Below are 22,295 nucleotides of genomic sequence, written 5' to 3'. Positions count from 1 at the left end.
TCTATCGAAGGTTTGCAGATAGCTCTTGGTTGCACTAAACAAAATGGTACTTTTGCTCAGTTTGTTAACACGAATTCTGATTTTGAAATACATTAATTTAAATACAAATTTCAATGCAGATAGTTCTTTGTGTCCAGAACATTCCCAGTGTTCTGAGGATTATTGTGGTACCATTAGAGAATGAATTTGGAGAAAACCTTCTGATAATTACAAACACTCGCTGAGCAGCAAGACCTTCCCTCTAAGCTTTTAATCCGATAAGCTGATTATCTATTTGTTTTCATGAATTGGAAGACATTCTTTGATGTATTACTAAGTTCCATCATCTGAAATTACTGGAGCGTGAGCCACCCAGGCTGGTGGCTCAGCATATTATTTTATTAACAGGTTTTCTCCAAATTCATTTCCTAATGACTAAAAAAAATGATGGTAAATCTATTAGTTTTCCTAAAGTCAGAGGGATAACGCATGGGCTGATTTCGACCCTCATAGTCGCACGTGTGAAGAAACAATGACGTTTTCTTGGGCAAATTTTAGTACAAGTCTCAATATCGCCAAAAATGCAGACAGCCCTTTGTTAACCAAGCCCTCGATACACAGTATGTAACAAATCAAAACATAAATTAAGTTAGGCTGCAATGTGTCATTTTTTGGGTGACAAACATCGATGTATGGACCCTTACAAGATATTAAAGTTGGTAAACAAATATCATAATATGATGACCATTGGCATTTCTCGCACATGATATTTGGTGTAGGTCTGGTTTACTTTTCAACAAGGACTAACCTGAAAAAGGTCGCTACGAGACCCCTTAACCCTGACATTATGGAAACTTCGGGTCATCAATTGTTGGTCTATAGTATACAAAAGTATACAGAACCGACAAACTGTGGCAAATCCAACTGTGATATCAGATTTATGTACATGCTTGTTATTACATATAGTTAGCTTGTTCTGCCAGTACAAATTGGTGACATTTGTAAATTTTGGACGATGAAGCTCAAGAACTATAAAAAAGGCCACCATTTTGAAAATAACGTTATGATTGTGATTAAGACCAAACATCCAATCAAAATTTAAAAGCTGGAAATTTGAATTTGTCTTGATCTTAATGAAATCAATAATATCATTACACACATTGAATTGCAGGACATTCACATAAGAATTGAGCAAAGGATTCAGGCGATTGGAGACAGAAAGCACAGTTGGGATTGTCCGAACTACTAATTTTGTGAAGAAATTCATTCATGGCAATACCAAAAATTATTAAAATAAAAGAACCTAAGGTGAGTTTGAATAGTATACTGAAAATTGTTGGTGTGAATCTTATACCAATCAATGTTTTCCTCCAAATCAAAGTACTCAAACCACTGGTCTTCCCGGACATGGGTTAATCTTTTCCCTCAGAATGGAGTAACCAAACCTAGGAACCTTGTGATAGAATCAATCAAGTTAAACTGAGCTCAAAAAGAAACTTATAATTTTTTAGAACTTGTGAATCATAAGGTCATATCTTAAAATACTGTCAATCAAAATGAACCAAAATTACACACAGGATTACCTTAATACTCTACTCAAAACACATGTCAGTAACCAAGCAGTTGTCCAACTGACACAACAGCAAAATACACTGTCATGGGACAGCTTCCTGGACTTCCTTCACTTTCACAGCCCAACGTTTTGGCACCCAGGACAAAAAATCTGTGAGAATGCACACAAGATCCTTGCACAGATGATAAAACGGTGCTGCTTTCTGCTTTTCATACACTTTTTTCATGAAACAGGGCTGGGCTGTGAATGTGGTCCAGGAAGCTGTCCCATGTCAGTGCATTTTGCTGTTGTGTCAGTTGGATAACTGCTTGGTTACTGACATGTGTTAAGAGTAGAGTATTGAAGAAATCTGTGTGTAATTTGGTTCAATTTGATGGACAGGATTTCAAGATATGACCTTGTGAAAATTATAAGTTTCTTTTTGAGGCCAGTTATAAACAATAATATCAAAGGGGTCCTGAGTGTTTGCATAGTGTAACAAGTCAAATGGGAGAGATTTGACAAGAAAGTGTTCTCAGATTATTGATAGAAATATCCTACATGGGAACTTATTCAAAAAACTTTATGACACGAGCATCAATAACAATGTCTTGAATGCAATTCTTTCGTACCAAGATGGGTAGTAAAATAGTTTTTGGTTTTCAATCGAATAGAACGATTAAACCAGATTGGATCATGCATTTGATTGTTGGTAAAATTCATCCCCACGATCAATTTGTGAAAAAAACCCAATTCCTAATAGTCTCAGCAATGTGAGGATTTGTTTTATTTACCATCCATGCAGGAGCATAAGATTTATACAATAATTTAGCATCAATGAAAGTTAGACAATGATTTCAACTAAACCAATTTCCATGCACATGAAACAGTGTCATCAAGCTTAGCCCAAACAAGTTATTGACTTTGAGAAAAAGCACGAGCATTCACCATTTTGATCCCACGATCATCATAATCATTGTCTCGAAGCTTGCGCTTATCATTTCCACCGCTTCAAATGAATTTAGAAATAAAGAATCAAGTTTCTTAACAAAAGTTTCAGGAAATTTAACTCTACAAGAACTGAAACAATATAAAAGTTGGGGTAAGAGCAAAGATTTTATAACGGTAATTCTTCCAATGAGAGACATGCCCCTTTATCTCTTAAAGTTCAAAGTCTGTTCAATGCTGAAAACTAACGAAAATGTGATACCAACAGATCTGTTCTATTTAAGACCCTCTGCTTCATAATGTTTTTCTAAAGAGCCGTTTAGTGAGCCAATCCAAGCACATTCACTTTTGTATTTTGGGCAAATTAATTTTGCAAACAGAAATTTTGCAAAACTCATAAAGTGTGTCAAACAACTGATCAAAAGATTGAATATCCCCCTCAAGAAAACATATTGTATCATCAGCAAGCATGATAATTCTGTGGCCTAAAGCACCATTTTGTTTTCCTTTAATAAGCACCAACACCTCAATCACCAATGAAAATAAGTAAGGAGAGATTGAGCAACCTTAAAATTCCTATCTTCATTTCAATACATCAAGACTTCAGAACGAGAAAGCCGTAACTCACTATGACCACAAAATGAGCATAAAGTTGGCTCCTTGCTTTGGTCTGTATCTTGTATAGTGCCCTGGCGACTTTAAGCTCATTTTGTGGAAGCAGGTGATTGTGAGTTGAGGCTTTCTGATTCTCAACCCTCGACATGTAGAAAGAAACCCATAGTTGGAAATATAACTTTTTCTATCATTATAAAATGTTTTGACCCTGATGAAGTCTTCCCCACGAAGAACGCCTCAACACTTCGAACAGAAAGTCATGTTACACACTGTCGAAAGCCTTTTCAATATCCAAAAACAGAAGAGCACCAGGGACGTGTTGACCTTTTCAAGGTCTTCCAGATATTGATTATTTACATCTAAACTACGTGACGTTATGGAAAAGGGTCGATATCTAGGTTTAATCGCGCGCACGCGTGAGTGCCGTCTATTATTGACTGTATGAGACCTTTTCAGTAGCTATTCGGAAATATTCGGAAATTAGTTCAGACTGATGTCGCGTGCGGTAAACAAAAAGTGCCAAAACCAATCACAAAAGGAAGATCCCGCGTTCGATGAGCGTATAGCGTGGTATGTGTCGCGTTGGTCTTACTTGACGCAATTTATTGAACGCAGTGTCCATTGCGTGATCAAATCCCCACTAAAATTCCCCCTGAAAATGTATATATTGTAGATGCACTACACATCGTCTGAATGTGCCACTTCAATTGATTGATTGATTGATTGATTGATTGATTGATTGATTGATTGATTGATTGATTGATTGCCCAAGAAAGCGTGAAAAGTGAAAGATGATATGGATAAGGTCCACTACTGACTTTTTATTCGAAGTACAATATTCGATGCAGCAGGTCTTCGTAAAAGCCAAAATACACGAGGCAATTTCAATTACCAGGCTTGCAATTGGTCAAATATACATGAAGCAGTATGTAGATCCTTCAAAAGGTTTTGGGGATATGTTTGGGGATATATTCAAAATATCAGCAAAGGATTAATGATTTTCATAATCATATCAAAGTAGGTCCATACATATCCCAAATGATCACAGTGACATGTTCTCCCAGCTGATTGGCCGGAGGAGGTTACCAGGACAGAATTTCACCACGAATGCAATTAGTTGTGAACCCCAAACAAGAACATGTCTCTACCTTTTTGCATTGCAATACATGGCATCAATTTCACCCTGCAAGTTCAAAATACACGGAAAAATTCGTGTAAGATGCTTTGGGGGTGGTCTGCAACAGTCAATTGCATTGAAAATTGCACCGTGTATTTTGGTTATTATTTAATTTATTTCCATTCTATAATCATGTTCAACTTCTAACGAATGATTGGTGACATAAAATCGACAATATAATTATTTCCAACAGACATTCGACATCAAGCATGAGATTTTCCGTCAGACGATAGACATGAATTGAAGACACGAGCGCAAGAAGACCGTAAGTCCACTTGGCCCCTCAACATGTATACAATAAAGCTGCGTATAGTATCGTATAGTTTGGTAATGTTTAATACATGTTTCAGGGTGAAAACATCATGAAAGGTTGTGAAAGATTTATTTTGGCCCCTGAACATGTATAAAACATTAGCAAACTATACGAAACTATACGCAACTTTAGTGTATACATGTTGAGGGGCCATGTGGACTTACGGTCTTCTTGCGCTCAGGTCTTCAATTAGAATAGGTTGAATAACGAACACTCATTGAATGTCAATTCTACGTTGAATATTGATTTGTCGTCTGTATGGCCATTAAGGGGGTACTACACCCCTGCCCAATTTTGTGCCTATTTTTGCATTCTTCTCAAATATTATAGCGCATTGGTGACAAGTAAGATATGTACATTAAGGGCAAGGACTACAACTATTGCACTGGAAGTTTTATCTCAGCACAGATAACAGTTGTGGAGTTACAGTCAAAAATGAGGGACAACCAATATTTGATCAATAAATCAATAACTACTTGCCTTGAGTTGCTGCATTTTCAGTGCAATAGTTGTAGTCTTTGCCCCTGTAATATACATATCTTACTTGTCACCAATGCGCTATAATTTTTGAGACAAATGCACAAATAGGCACAATATTGGCCAGGGGTGTAGTACCCCCTTAAGATATAAAAAAACCTCTTCAAACACAAACAAAGGTTTTTACGACCTTGTCAAATACGGTCACCACCACCACCACCACCCGTATGATGTTGCGGTTCGCGCCCGTAACATATAAGTACCTACCCGAAATTATATCACTACACTGATTGAAGAGGCTCGTTAGATCTGTTAATTATTCAGCTAATTTTTGAGTTCATTTGCCAAGACCAAATGAAACATTTTTCTGGCTGTTTCACCTGAGATAAGTCACATGTTTGATCCTCTGCTCAAGACCAACGCCGGAGGGAAATTCAAAACATACTTTGAGAAAGCCAGAAGGTTTCTGGCGAAACTGTCAAAAAAATAAAAAATTACAAAGAAAACTAAACGTTTTTTCAATTGGTCTTGCAAATGAACTGAAAAAAATCTGTTTACGCTACCCTAACGGATCTGAATGCAAAGATACTATAATTTTGTATTTACCTGCAAAGGCCGGTGTCTTTCCTTATACTGGAATGCTTGTGCTAACTGAGCTGAACTGAACCACTGAACACCCCCAACAACAACAAAAATATAATATGATATTATACAATACAGGCCCTTAAACCAGTGTAATGATGTTATACAATATAGGTTCCTATACCAGTGCAATACAAGAAAGGGGACAACGCAAACGTACCTGTGTAATTACCCTGTGATTACACCGGGCTATTCTTACTATTTGAAGCAGAAAACCGATACTGCCACAGAGATGAGCCTAAGTGCACATTAATAGTAATTACGCGTATTCCTATAAAGACTTACATGAAAATGGGGTCACTTGATAAAAAGGTAATTTAATAGAAAAACGATACTGCATATAGCCTAAGTATAAGAGCGTACTGATATCAATACTTATGTTCGAAGGCATGACGTCACTGTCCTCAGATCGATCTGTCAAGACTCCGGTCCATCGCACTATGTGTTCTTCTCTAGTCCATGAAATACAAATCAAACCCACTCAATCGGTCCGAAGTTCTGAAACGTGATCATGTATAGTGTAATACGCATGCGCGGAATGCAAGGTTAGCAAAGTTAGCAAAAAAACAGATTCCGTCCGCAACTAATGGTACAGGACCACAACATTTATAGCCTCGGTTTTTTGTTTTTTTTCTTCGTGTTTTTTTAATTATTATTTCTCTTTCTTTTTTCACCCTATTTTTACTTTTCTTGTTGCTTTTTTTTTACTTTCTTTCTTTTGCTTCTCGATTTATTTTTATTCAGATGTCTTCATAACCCGTCCACCCACGTCTGATCTGCGCATAATAATATCAGATTACTACTTGGCCCCATTTCTATTTGTTATCATCATCGACTTCCATCTGAAGAAAGCTGAAGAAGGGCATGCCTTTGTTACTCACCCAAGAAGATCTGAGAAGGAGCCTGCGGAAGTTCTGAATGATCTTGAATCTCCAGATGACATTACCCTGTTCTCTGACAGCAAGGAAGAAGCCCAGCTGCAGGTACAAGCTCACAATGAAGCAGCTAATGAAGTCTGCCTACTCATCAACATTGGACGGTCTGCTTTTGGATGGTGAAGAATTCAAGCGACTTGAAGATTTCGGTTACATTGGATCTATGATAGCCTCTATCGATATATTAGAAGATGCAGAGCTCTTGCACGGGCTGCCTTCGGGAAACTTGACAGAATCCGGAAATCAAGCCACATGCCCACTGAACTCAAGATCAGTATCTTACGAGCAGCTTACTTCTCAATATTGTTATATGGCTATGAAACATGGATTCTCACACAGAAGCTGGAGAACTACATTAACAGCTATGCCACCAACTGCTACCAAAAAATCCTTACTGTCAAAAATGAACATTTCTCAGTATATTATAGCTCCCCTATGGCAGCAAGAAAGAATTAGAGGGAGTCTAAGAAAAACATCATCCCACAGCCCTGTTGCCTCGAACCGAGGCTACAATCAAGGAAAAAAGTCTTGGAACGCTTGCGTGTAAATAACGGAAAACTGTCACCCCCTCTCCCCCGTGCAATGTTGAGAACTGCCAATGTCTTCAGCGGTTCCCCAATGTGTTCCAACATTGCTTGATGGGGAGAGGGAAGGGTAAATCATTGTTGTAGATGTCATGTTTCTTCCCAAACACAATATAGGTCATTTCCATGAACATAAGAAATTCTGCACGGAATTTCGACAGAGTGTGCCAAGCGTTCCAAGGACTTTTTTCCTTGATTGTCTCTACCGAATGCAAAATATTTCATCTAAATTTCGTTTTTGTCTCATAACTCAAAAACGGAATGTCGTATGAGCTTCAAATTTCACACGATTTGAGAGTGGGTTATATACTTTGCAATCATAATAAAATTGTTGATAACGAATTTGGTTTACTTAGGGAGTGGTCACCGAAAAACACCCCATATGCTAAATTACACACGTTTCATAATTATGGCTCTAAACTGCTCTAAAATGTCGTTTTTGTCCATAACTCAAAAACAGAATGTTGTATGAGCTTCATATTGTACACGATTTGAGAGGGGACTATATGCTTTGCAATCATAATAAAATTGTTGATAAAGAATTTGGTTTATTTAGGGAGTGGTCACTGAAAACACCCCATATGCTAAATTACACACTTTTCATAATTATGGCTCTAAACTGCTCTAAAATGTCAATTTTGTCCATAACTCAAAAACAGAATGTTGTATGAGCTTCATATTGCACACGATTAGAGAGTAGATAATATCCTTTTGAATCATAATAAAATTGTTGATAAAAATGTTGAGTTATTTAGGGATTGGTCACTGACAACACCTCCTATGCTAAATGACACAAGTTTTGTAATTATGGCCCTCTTCTGTATGATACTGAGTCAATTTTCGTTTTTGTCTCATAACTCAAAAACACTACAAATGCATTTTTCGTACAATATCACAATGTTTTGCAGCATGTTTCCAAAATGTTTTTTTAATGTTATTAAAACGTTATGTACCCTTTATGATATAACCTAACGTGTAAAATTTATGTTTTCTCTAAAACTTGTGTTTACTGAGTATAGGCACATCCGAGCGAATCAGAAAGATTATGATGTAACAATTTGAAACAACTCTTTTCTGAATAGTATTTATAACAAAATACGCTTTTGCGATGAGAAAAATAAAAGAAAAAAACAACAACAATTTAATACACTTAAAGAAAAAATATAGACCACCATTGGGACTCGAACCATGCACATCAGTCAATAGCCAAAAGGTTAACAGTCGGAGGACTAATCCGCTACCACGCTGCCATTGAAATAAATATATATGCGTATTTCTTTTAATTCAAATGGTAAAGTGTTAACAAATTTCATATATGAAATAAATGTTTCATTCATTTTGAAATAAAACATTCTCAATTGGTATAGAAAATGTAAACGAAGGTGACGCTTCGTGAAAAACAAAAAAAAAACATAAAATGTCGATTTTGGACCATTTTGTCATTATGGTAAACTGATACACTTTGCCATTTCTACTATACAAGTTTACACTTTCCACGATACTTGACTACTATAAAAGAACACAACTTGTTACTTCGATTGCGAAATGGCAGCGTGGCGTAGCGGATTAGTCCTCAGACTGATAACCTTTTGACTATTGACCGATGTGGTTCGAGTCCCAATGGTGGTCTTTTTTAAAAGTATATTCAATTGTTGTTTTCTTTTCTTTTCTTGTTTTTTTTCTCATCGCAAAAGCGTATTTTAATATAAATAATATTCAGAAATGAGTTGTTTATGCGTATTTATTTCAATTCAAATTGGTAAACTTAACTGTTAACAAATTTTATATCATTCCTGTTGCAATAAAACATTTTCAATTGGTATAGCAAATGTAAACGAACGTGACGCTTCGTGAGATGCGGCCTAAAAACATAAAATATCGATTTCGGACCATTTTGTCATTATGGTAAACTGATACATTTTGAGGTTTCTACTATAGGGTGCTTGCGTGGAAGATCACAAAGTTCAAACCATCCTAAAGACACGCTCCAGAGGACATGCAAATGCACGGAGTACAATACCAATCACCTGTTTAACTGGTTTTGATCAAAGTAATTCTTTGTACTCCATGCATTAGCATATCTTATGGAGCGTGTCTGGAGGATGATTTGAACTCATGACCTTTCGTGCAAGCACTCTATACAAGTTACACTTTCCCCGATACCTGATTACTATAAAAGAACAAAACTTGTTACTTCGATTGCGAAATGGCAGCGTGGCGTAGCGGATTAGTCCTCAGACTGATAACCTTTTGACTATTGACCGATGTGAATGGTTCGAGTCCCAGTGGTGGTCTTTTTTAAAAAGTATATTCAATTGTGTTTTTTTTCTTGTTTTCTCATCGCAAAAGCGTGTCTTAATAGAAATAATATTCAGAAATGAGTTGTTTCAAATTGTTACATCATGATCTTTGTGATTCGCTCGGATATGCCTATACTCAGCATACACAAGTTTTCCAGAAAACATTTATATATGCCTATACTCAGCAAACACAAGTTTTAGACAAAACATTTACATGTTGGGTTATATCATAAAGGGTACAAAATGTTTGAAGTTTTAATAACATTGAAAATATTTTGGAAACATGCTGCAAAACATTGTGATATTGTAAATAAATGTATTTGTAGTGTTTTTGAGTTACGAGACAAAAACGAAATTTGACTACAGTAGAGGGCATAATTACGAAACTTGTGTAATTTAGCATAGGAGGTGTTTTCAGTGACCACTCCCTGAATAACTCAACAATTTTATCAAAAATTTTATTATGATTCAAAAGGATATTATCTACTCTCAAATCTGGTGCAATATGAAACTCATACAACATTCTGTTTTTGAGTTATGGACAAAAACGACATTTAGAGCATTTTAGAGCCATGATTAAAACGTGAGTAATTTAGCATACATTTAAATAAACCAAATAAACAATTTTATTATGATTACAAAGCATATGATTCTCAAATCGTGATTAATAAGATTATGACCTAAAACGAAATTTAGATGAATTTTTGCATTCGGTAGAGACATGTCTCTACCGAATGCAAAATATTTCATCTAAATTTCGTTTTTGTCTCATAACTCAAAAACGGAATGTCGTATGAGCTTCAAATTTCACACGATTTGAGAGTGGGTTATATACTTTGCAATCATAATAAAATTGTTGATAACGAATTTGGTTTACTTAGGGAGGGGTCACCGAAAACACCCCATATGCTAAATTACACACGTTTCATAATTATGGCTCTAAACTGCTCTAAAATGTCGTTTTTGTCCATAACTCAAAAACAGAATGTTGTATGAGCTTCATATTGTACACGATTTGAGAGGGACTATATGCTTTGCAATCATAATAAAATTGTTGATAAAGAATTTGGTTTATTTAGGGAGTGGTCACTGAAAACACCCCATATGCTAAATTACACACTTTTCATAATTATGGCTCTAAACTGCTCTAAAATGTCAATTTTGTCCATAACTCAAAAACAGAATGTTGTATGAGCTTCATATTGCACACGATTAGAGAGTAGATAATATCCTTTTGAATCATAATAAAATTGTTGATAAAAATGTTGAGTTATTTAGGGATTGGTCACTGACAACACCTCCTATGCTAAATGACACAAGTTTTGTAATTATGGCCCTCTTCTGTATGATACTGAGTCAATTTTCGTTTTTGTCTCATAACTCAAAAACACTACAAATGCATTTTTCGTACAATATCACAATGTTTTGCAGCATGTTTCCAAAATGTTTTTTTAATGTTATTAAAACGTTATGTACCCTTTATGATATAACCTAACGTGTAAAATTTATGTTTTCTCTAAAACTTGTGTTTACTGAGTATAGGCACATCCGAGCGAATCAGAAAGATTATGATGTAACAATTTGAAACAACTCTTTTCTGAATAGTATTTATAACAAAATACGCTTTTGCGATGAGAAAAAATAAAGAAAAAAACAACAACAATTTAATACACTTAAAGAAAAAATATAGACCACCATTGGGACTCGAACCATGCACATCAGTCAATAGCCAAAAGGTTAACAGTCGGAGGACTAATCCGCTACGCCACGCTGCCATTGCACAAACGAAGTAACAAGTATATGCGTATTTCTTTCAATTCAAAATGGTAAAGTGTTAACAAATTTATATATGAAATCAATGTTTCATTCCTTTTACCATTAAAACATTCTCAATTGGTATAGCAAATGTAAACGAACGTGAAGCTTTTTGAGATGCGGCCTCAAAAACATAAAATGTCGATTTTGGACCATTTTGTCATTATGGTAAACTGATACACTTTGCCATTTCTACTATACAAGTTTACACTTTCCACGATACTTGACTACTATAAAAGAACACAACTTGTTACTTGATTGCGAAATGGCAGCGTGGCGTAGCGGATTAGTCCTCAGACTGATAACCTTTTGACTATTGACCGATGTGGTTCGAGTCCCAATGGTGGTCTTTTTTAAAAGTATATTCAATTGTTGTTTTTTTTTTTTTTTTTTTTTTTCTTTTTTTTTTTTTTTCTCATCGCAAAAGCGTATTTTAATATAAATAATATTCAGAAATGAGTTGTTTATGCGTATTTATTTCAATTCAAATTGGTAAACTTAACTGTTAACAAATTTTATATCATTCCTGTTGCAATAAAACATTTTCAATTGGTATAGCAAATGTAAACGAACGTGACGCTTCGTGAGATGCGGCCTAAAAACATAAAATATCGATTTCGGACCATTTTGTCATTATGGTAAACTGATACATTTTGAGGTTTCTACTATAGGGTGCTTGCGTGGAAGATCACAAAGTTCAAACCATCCTAAAGACACGCTCCAGAGGACATGCAAATGCACGGAGTACAATACCAATCACCTGTTTAACTGGTTTTGATCAAAGTAATTCTTTGTACTCCATGCATTAGCATATCTTATGGAGCGTGTCTGGAGGATGATTTGAACTCATGACCTTTCGTGCAAGCACTCTATACAAGTTTACACTTTCCCCGATACCTGATTACTATAAAAGAACAAAACTTGTTACTTCGATTGCGAAATGGCAGCGTGGCGTAGCGGATTAGTCCTCAGACTGATAACCTTTTGACTATTGACCGATGTGAATGGTTCGAGTCACAGTGGTGGTCTTTTTTTAAAAAGTATATTCAATTGTGTTTTTTTTTCTTGTTTTTCTCATCGCAAAAGCGTGTCTTAATAGAAATAATATTCAGAAATGAGTTGTTTCAAATTGTTACATCATGATCTTTGTGATTCGCTCGGATATGCCTATACTCAGCATACACAAGTTTTCCAGAAAACATTTATATATGCCTATACTCAGCAAACACAAGTTTTAGACAAAACATTTACATGTTGGGTTATATCATAAAGGGTACAAAATGTTTGAAGTTTTAATAACATTGAAAATATTTTGGAAACATGCTGCAAAACATTGTGATATTGTAAATAAATGTATTTGTAGTGTTTTTGAGTTACGAGACAAAAACGAAATTTGACTACAGTAGAGGGCATAATTACGAAACTTGTGTAATTTAGCATAGGAGGTGTTTTCAGTGACCACTCCCTGAATAACCCAACAATTTTATCAAAATTTTATTATGATTCAAAAGGATATTATCTACTCTCAAATCTGGTGCAATATGAAACTCATACAACATTTGTTTTTAGAGTTATGGACAAAAACGACATTTTAGAGCATTTTAGAGCCATGATTAAGAAACGTGAGTAATTTAGCATAGGGGTGTTTCAATGACCACTCCTAAATAAACCAAATTCTTTATTAACAATTTTATTATGATTACAAAGCATATGATCCACTCTCAAATCGTGTGCAATTTGAAGCTCATACGACATTCCGTTTTTGAGTTATGACACAAAAACGAAATTTAGATGAAATATTTTGCATTCGGTAGAGACAATCAAGGAAAAAAGTCTTGGAACGCTTGCGTGTAAATAACGGAAAATTGTCACCCCTCTCCCCGTGCAATGTTGAGAACTGCCAATGTCTTCAGCGGTTCCCCAATGTGTTCCAACATTGCTTGATGGGGAGAGGGAAGGTAAATCATTGTTGTAGATGTCATGTTTCTTCCCAAACACAATATAGGTCATTTCCATGAACATAAGAAATTCTGCACGGAATTTCGACAGAGTGTGCCAAGCGTTCCAAGGACTTTTTTCCTTGATTGTCTCTACCGAATGCAAAATATTTCATCTAAATTTCGTTTTTGTCTCATAACTCAAAAACGGAATGTCGTATGAGCTTCAAATTTCACACGATTTGAGAGTGGGTTATATACTTTGCAATCATAATAAAATTGTTGATAACGAATTTGGTTTACTTAGGGAGTGGTCACCGAAAACACCCCATATGCTAAATTACACACGTTTCATAATTATGGCTCTAAACTGCTCTAAAATGTCGTTTTTGTCCATAACTCAAAAACAGAATGTTGTATGAGCTTCATATTGTACACGATTTGATAGGTGATTATATTCTTTGCAATCATAATAAAATTGTTGATAAAGAATTTGGTTTATTTAGGAGTGGTCACTGAAAACACCCCATATGCTAAATTACACACTTTTCATAATTATGGCTCTAAACTGCTCTAAAATGTCAATTTTGTCCATAACTCAAAAACAGAATGTTGTATGAGCTTCATATTGCACACGATTAGAGAGTAGATAATATCCTTTTGAATCATAATAAAATTGTTGATAAAAATGTTGAGTTATTTAGGATTGGTCACTGACAACACCTCCTATGCTAAATGACACAAGTTTTGTAATTATGGCCCTCTTCTGTATGATACTGAGTCAATTTTCGTTTTTGTCTCATAACTCAAAAACACTACAAATGCATTTTTCGTACAATATCACAATGTTTTGCAGCATGTTTCCAAAATGTTTTTTTAATGTTATTAAAACGTTATGTACCCTTTATGATATAACCTAACGTGTAAAATTTATGTTTTCTCTAAAACTTGTGTTTACTGAGTATAGGCACATCCGAGCGAATCAGAAAGATTATGATGTAATAATTTGAAATAACTCTTTTCTGAATAGTATTTATAACAAAATACGCTTTTGCGATGAGAAAAAATAAAAGAAAAAAGCACAACAATTTAATTTAAAAAAAAAAATATAGACCACTTGGGACTCGAACCATGCAAGTCAATAGCCAAAAGGTTAACAGTCGGAGGACTAATCCGCTACGCCACGCTGCCATTTCGCAATCGCAGTAACAAGTTTTGTTCTTTTATAGTAGTCAGGTATGAGGAAAGTTAAACATATAGTAGAAATGGCAAAGTGTATCAGTTTACCATATGAGGAATATCCATCGAATGTTTTTGAGACAAAGGAATGACACCTTGATTCTTATATAATTTTGTTAATTTTTACCATTTTGAATTGAAATAAATATATATGCGTATTTCTTTCAATTCAAAATGGTAAAGTGTTAACAAATTTCATATATGAAATCAATGTTTCATTCCTTTTGCATTAAAACATTCTCAATTGGTATAGCAAATGTAAACGAACGTGAAGCTTCATGAGATGCGGCCTCAAAACATAAAATGTCGATTTTGGACCATTTTGTCATTATGGTAAACTGATACACTTTGCCATTTCTACTATACAAGTTTACACTTTCCACGATACTTGACTACTATAAAAGAACACAACTTGTTACTTCGATTGCGAAATGGCAGCGTGGCGTAGCGGATTAGTCCTCAGACTGATAACCTTTTGACTATTGACCGATGTGGTTCGAGTCCCAATGGTGGTCTTTTTAAAAGTATATTCAATTGTTGTTTTCTTTTTTTTTTCTTGTTTTTTTTTTTCTCATCGCAAAAGCGTATTTTAATATAAATAATATTCAGAAATGAGTTGTTTATGCGTATTTATTTCAATTCAAATTGGTAAACTTAACTGTTAACAAATTTTATATCATTCCTGTTGCAATAAAACATTTTCAATTGGTATAGCAAATGTAAACGAACGTGACGCTTCGTGAGATGCGGCCTAAAAACATAAAATATCGATTTCGGACCATTTTGTCATTATGGTAAACTGATACATTTTGAGGTTTCTACTATAGGGTGCTTGCGTGGAAGATCACAAAGTTCAAACCATCCTAAAGACACGCTCCAGAGGACATGCAAATGCACGGAGTACAATACCAATCACCTGTTTAACTGGTTTTGATCAAAGTAATTCTTTGTACTCCATGCATTAGCATATCTTATGGAGCGTGTCTGGAGGATGATTTGAACTCATGACCTTTCGTGCAAGCACTCTATACAAGTTTACACTTTCCCCGATACCTGATTACTATAAAAGAACAAAACTTGTTACTTCGATTGCGAAATGGCAGCGTGGCGTAGCGGATTAGTCCTCAGACTGATAACCTTTTGACTATTGACCGATGTGAATGGTTCGAGTCACAGTGGTGGTCTTTTTTTAAAAAGTATATTCAATTGTGTTTTTTTTCTTGTTTTTCTCATCGCAAAAGCGTGTCTTAATAGAAATAATATTCAGAAATGAGTTGTTTCAAATTGTTACATCATGATCTTTGTGATTCGCTCGGATATGCCTATACTCAGCATACACAAGTTTTCCAGAAAACATTTATATATGCCTATACTCAGCAAACACAAGTTTTAGACAAAACATTTACATGTTGGGTTATATCATAAAGGGTACAAAATGTTTGAAGTTTTAATAACATTGAAAATATTTTGGAAACATGCTGAAAAACATTGTGATATTGTAAATAAATGTATTTGTAGTGTTTTTGAGTTACGAGACAAAAACGAAATTTGACTACAGTAGAGGGCATAATTACGAAACTTGTGTAATTTAGCATAGGAGGTGTTTTCAGTGACCACTCCCTGAATAACCCAACAATTTTATCAACAATTTTATTATGATTCAAAAGGATATTATCTACTCTCAAATCTGGTGCAATATGAAACTCATACAACATTCTGTTTTTGAGTTATGGACAAAAACGACATTTTAGAGCATTTTAGAGCCATGATTAAGAAACGTAGTAATTTAGCATAGGGGTGTTTCAATGACCACTCCTAAATAAACCAAATTCTTTAACAATTTTATTATGATTACAAAGCATATCATCCACTCTCAAATCGTGTGAGACATGTCTCTACCGAATGCAAAATATTTCATCTAAATTTCGTTTTTGTCTCATAACTCAAAAACGGAATGTCGTATGAGCTTCAAATTTCACACGATTTGAGAGTGGGTTATATACTTTGCAATCATAATAAAATTGTTGATAACGAATTTGGTTTACTACGGAGTGGTCACCGAAAACACCCCCATATGCTAAATTACACACGTTTCATAATTATGGCTCTAAACTGCTCTAAATGTCGTTTTTGTCCATAACTCAAAAACAGAATGTTGTATGAGCTTCATATTGTACACGATTTGAGAGGGACTATATGCTTTGCAATCATAATAAAATTGTTGATAAAGAATTTGGTTTATTTAGGAGTGGTCACTGAAAACACCCCATATGCTAAATTACACACTTTTCATAATTATGGCTCTAAACTGCTCTAAAATGTCAATTTTGTCCATAACTCAAAAACAGAATGTTGTATGAGCTTCATATTGCACACGATTAGAGAGTAGATAATATCCTTTTGAATCATAATAAAATTGTTGATAAAAATGTTGAGTTATTTAGGGATTGGTCACTGACAACACCTCCTATGCTAAATGACACAAGTTTTGTAATTATGGCCCTCTTCTGTATGATACTGAGTCAATTTTTCGTTTTTGTCTCATAACTCAAAAACACTACAAATGCATTTTTCGTACAATATCACAATGTTTTGCAGCATGTTTCCAAAATGTTTTTTTAATGTTATTAAAACGTTATGTACCCTTTATGATATAACCAAATGTGTAAAATTTATGTTTTCTCTAAAACTTGTGTTTACTGAGTATAGGCACATCCGAGCGAATCAGAAAGATTATGATGTAATAATTTGAAACAACTCTTTTCTGAATAGTATTTATAACAAAATACGCTTTTGCGATGAGAAAAAATAAAAGAAAAAACAACAACAATTTAATACACTTAAAGAAAAATATAGACCACCATTGGGACTCGAACCATGCACACATCAGTTAATAGAAAGGTTAACAGTCGGAGTAATCCGCTATTTTGAGCCACTTTGCCATTGAATTGAAATAACAATATATGCTATTTTATTAGAATTGAAATAAATATAATATCAATTCAAATGGTAAAGTGTTAACAAATTTCATATATGAAATCAATGTTTCATTCCTTTTTTTTTTTTTTAAAACATTCTCAATTGGTATAGCAAATGTAAACGAACGTGAAGCTTCATGAGATGCGGCCTCAAAAACATAAAATGTCGATTTTGGACCATTTTGTCATTATGGTAAACTGATACACTTTGCCATTTCTACTATACAAGTTTACACTTTCCACGATACTTGACTACTATAAAAGAACACAACTTGTTACTTCGATTGCGAAATGGCAGCGTGGCGTAGCGGATTAGTCCTCAGACTGATAACCTTTTGACTATTGACCGATGTGGTTCGAGTCCCAATGGTGGTCTTTTTTAAAAGTATATTCAATTGTTGTTTTTTTTTTTTCTTTTTTTTTTTTTCTCATCGCAAAAGCGTATTTTAATATAAATAATATTCAGAAATGAGTTGTTTATGCGTATTTATTTCAATTCAAATTGGTAAACTTAACTGTTAACAAATTTTATATCATTCCTGTTGCAATAAAACATTTTCAATTGGTATAGCAAATGTAAACGAACGTGACGCTTCGTGAGATGCGGCCTAAAAACATAAAATATCGATTTCGGACCATTTTGTCATTATGGTAAACTGATACATTTTGAGGTTTCTACTATAGGGTGCTTGCGTGGAAGATCACAAAGTTCAAACCATCCTAAAGACACGCTCCAGAGGACATGCAAATGCACGGAGTACAATACCAATCACCTGTTTAACTGGTTTTGATCAAAGTAATTCTTTGTACTCCATGCATTAGCATATCTTATGGAGCGTGTCTGGAGGATGATTTGAACTCATGACCTTTCGTGCAAGCACTCTATACAAGTTTACACTTTCCCCGATACCTGATTACTATAAAAGAACAAAACTTGTTACTTCGATTGCGAAATGGCAGCGTGGCGTAGCGGATTAGTCCTCAGACTGATAACCTTTTGACTATTGACCGATGTGAATGGTTCGAGTCACAGTGGTGGTCTTTTTTAAAAAGTATATTCAATTGTGTTTTTTTTCTTGTTGTTTTCTCATCGCAAAAGCGTGTCTTAATAGAAATAATATTCAGAAATGAGTTGTTTCAAATTGTTACATCATGATCTTTGTGATTCGCTCGGATATGCCTATACTCAGCATACACAAGTTTTCCAGAAAACATTTATATATGCCTATACTCAGCAAACACAAGTTTTAGACAAAACATTTACATGTTGGGTTATATCATAAAGGGTACAAAATGTTTGAAGTTTTAATAACATTGAAAATATTTTGGAAACATGCTGCAAAACATTGTGATATTGTAAATAAATGTATTTGTAGTGTTTTTGAGTTACGAGACAAAAACGAAATTTGACTACAGTAGAGGGCATAATTACGAAACTTGTGTAATTTAGCATAGGAGGTGTTTTCAGTGACCACTCCCTGAATAACCCAACAATTTTATCAAAAATTTATTATGATTCAAAAGGATATTATCTACTCTCAAATCTGGTGCAATATGAAACTCATACAACATTCTGTTTTTGAGTTATGGACAAAAACGACATTTTAGAGCATTTTAGAGCCATGATTAAGAAACGTGAGTAATTTAGCATAGGGGTGTTTCCAATGACCACTCCCTAAATAAACCAAATTCTTTATTAACAATTTTATTATGATTACAAAGCATATGATCCACTCTCAAATCGTGTGCAATATGAAGCTCATACGACATTCCGTTTTTGAGTTATGACACAAAAACGAAATTTAGATGAAATATTTTGCATTCGGTAGAGACAATCAACAAAAAAAGTCTTGGAACGCTTGCGTGTAAATAACGGAAAACTGTCACCCCTCTCCCCGTGCAATGTTGAGAACTGCCAATGTCTTCAGCGGTTCCCCAATGTGTTCCAACATTGCTTGATGGTGAGAGTTTAAGGGTAAATCATTGTTGTAGATGTCATGTTTCTTCCCAAACACAATATAGGTCATTTCCATGAACATAAGAAATTCTGCACGGAATTTCGACAGAGTGTGCCAAGCGTTCCAAGGACTTTTTTCCTTGATTGTAGACAGTAACTGATTCACCGGATTCGGTTTTATACCCCTGGATCGTACCATATTATTTGCCTAACCATGACCAATTAGGCTCTCGAACTTAAAATCCCGTCAGGGGCTTAGCAAGCGGAAAGACAGGGTAGACGAAGTCCAGGGCCCCGAGCAAAAGCGAAAATAAAATAAGGGGGGAAAGAGAAAGAAAGTACCCCGCACTGCTCTTTGTCCAAATGTCCTCGAGGCTCAATACGCCCATGCCTCCCATGATCAGCGCAATCCAATGACCGTGATGTTAAATGACTTACGGACTTGGATTGAGTCTACGAGCCCGTAGGTCGAGAACCTTGTGGAATATTCTAGAATCTGTTTTTAATTATACAAATGACGTCAAAATTGACTAGAAAACTGGTTATCATTGGCCACTAGGTATTTGTTCGGCTCTTAGCTTACAAGTCAACAAATCTGTGCAAGGAAAGTAAACACGAATATTTATTATGTAATTACGGTATTCAAATATCAAAATAAACGGCTGCCAAGATTTGACACGCAGGTCCAGAGACCCAAACTTTTGTCAGTCTGACTTATTCAGTTGTAAAATGAAATGTGACTTTGGATAATTATGCGTCTTGGTGCATGCATCACCACAGCACAAAACCTGAAAGAAGACAAGTGGACTCCGTTATCCTTAACTTCTTCAAGGTCTTTGTGACCATGTTCCGCACCCAGAGGATGATTTAAGCACTCTGACTACCCAGCAAGTCTTGCGGTTAGCACAGCTTTGTGAGTGAACATGACACCACTGCTTGCCCACTGCATATACGTGCATGGTTAAATTTGAATTTGGACAGATATATTTACAATAAAAACACCTTCAAAAAGCTGGTCGATTTCACATTTTATGTTATCTACAGAAGGTGTGAATTATCCTTTATGCATACATCACTTCAGATCTGAAATCGACCAAGTAATAATGACACACACAATTCTAAAACAACATCTTTTGCACAGAATTCAATGGGATTTGAAAAGTAAAGTGGCAGTTGAAATTTTAAGGAAAGTTGAACAATTATGGCGCTATTTATCTAAAATCTTGTTTGCATCTTCACAAGGGGTAGACACTTTAAAATGGTATTAGAGCATCAGCAAACCGACCAACAAACGAGTAGGTATAACTCATATTATTTGGCTAATTTAAATTTAAAATATTTGTAAATAGCGCCCTCAATTTGCAGACAAATGTACCATTTATAGAATTAAAATTACCACAAAAAAGCAGAAAAAGATGAACAATTTGATATATCCCGTCGTAGAAACGAAAATCTATGTTAAAAATTGCTACAAAATAAATGTATATACAAGATACATATTTGATGCATACGCACCAATATGAACCTCGCGCCAATCGATTCGTGATCCACGACTTTTTAGGATATTTGGTTTAAAAGATACAGGGTTAGGTGCACTAAGTACAAAAAGTGAATATATCTCATTAACCAATGATCCTACAGATATGCGGCCACTGACCTTTTTGTTCCATACGACCGGAGGAAAAGTTCGACATATCGCACAACTCTCTAGGATATTTTGTTGAAAAGAGTACGTGCACAAAGTACAATAAGTGACTATATCTCATTAACCAATGATCGTACAGATACGCGACCACTGACTTTTTTGTTCCTTATGACCAGAGGAAAAGTTTGACATACAACACGACTCTCTAGGATATTTAGTTAAAAAGATAGAGGATTAAGTGCACACAATTTAAAAAAGTGACTATATCTCATTAACCAATGGTCCTACAGATATACGACCGGAGCACCTTCAATTTGAACTGACCTTTGACCTCACATGACCTTTTGCAGTTTCATACTCCCCAAGAGTCAAGGATCATTTTACCAGAGTTACAGCCCAATCAGAGCAACTTCCAATTTGACCTGACCTTTGACCTCACATGACCTTTGGGGTTTTATACTGCCCAAGTGTCAGGGATCATTTCCCGACTTACAGCCCAATTGAAGCAACTTTAAATTTGACCTGACCTTTGGCCTCACATGACCTTTGCGGTTTTATACTCCCCAATTGTCAGGGATCATTGTCCCCAAGTTACAGCCTAATCGGAGCAACTTCAAATTTGGCCTGACCTTTGACCTCACATGACCTTTGCAGTTTCATACTTCCCAAGAGTCAGGGATCATTTCCCCGAGTTACAGCCCAATCAGAGCAACTTCTAATTTGACCTGACTTTTGACCTCACATGACCTTTGTGGTTTGATACTCCCCAAGTGTCAGGGATCATTTTCCCAAAGTTACAGCCTTGATCGCAGTAACTTTAAATTTGACCTGACCTTTGACCTCACATGACTTTTGTGGTTTTATACTCCCCAAGTGTCAGGGATCATTGTCCCTAAGTTACAGCCTAATCGGAGCAACTTCAAATTTGACCTGACCTTTGACCTCACATGACCTTTGCGGTTTCATACTCCCCAAGAGTCAGGACTCACTTCCCCCGAGTTACAGCCCAATCGGAGCAACTTCAAATTTGACCTGACCTTTGACCTCACATGACCTTTGCGGTTTCATACTCCCCAAGAGTCATGGATCATTTTCCCCGAGTTACAGCCCAATTGGAGCAACTCCTAATTTGACCTGACCTTTGACCTCACATGACCTTTGCGGTTTTATACTCCCCAATTGTCATGGATCATTTTCCCCGA

At 35.3% G+C, this 22,295-nt stretch overlaps 1 protein-coding gene across 1 annotated transcript in view; it reads left to right on the top strand.

Annotated features, from left to right (window-relative positions):
• The window catches only part of LOC140171544 (epithelial sodium channel subunit beta-like), a 98,322-nt gene that overhangs the window by 13,971 nt on the left and 62,056 nt on the right, over positions 1-22,295 (top strand). The window lies entirely within an intron of this gene.

This window comes from Amphiura filiformis, chromosome 15 (genome assembly GCF_039555335.1).
Source record: "Amphiura filiformis chromosome 15, Afil_fr2py, whole genome shotgun sequence".
In the NCBI taxonomy this organism is placed as follows: domain Eukaryota; kingdom Metazoa; phylum Echinodermata; class Ophiuroidea; order Amphilepidida; family Amphiuridae; genus Amphiura; species Amphiura filiformis.
The sequence above is the reverse complement of the archived record's forward strand: the minus strand, read 5'-3'. Positions and strand labels throughout refer to the sequence as shown.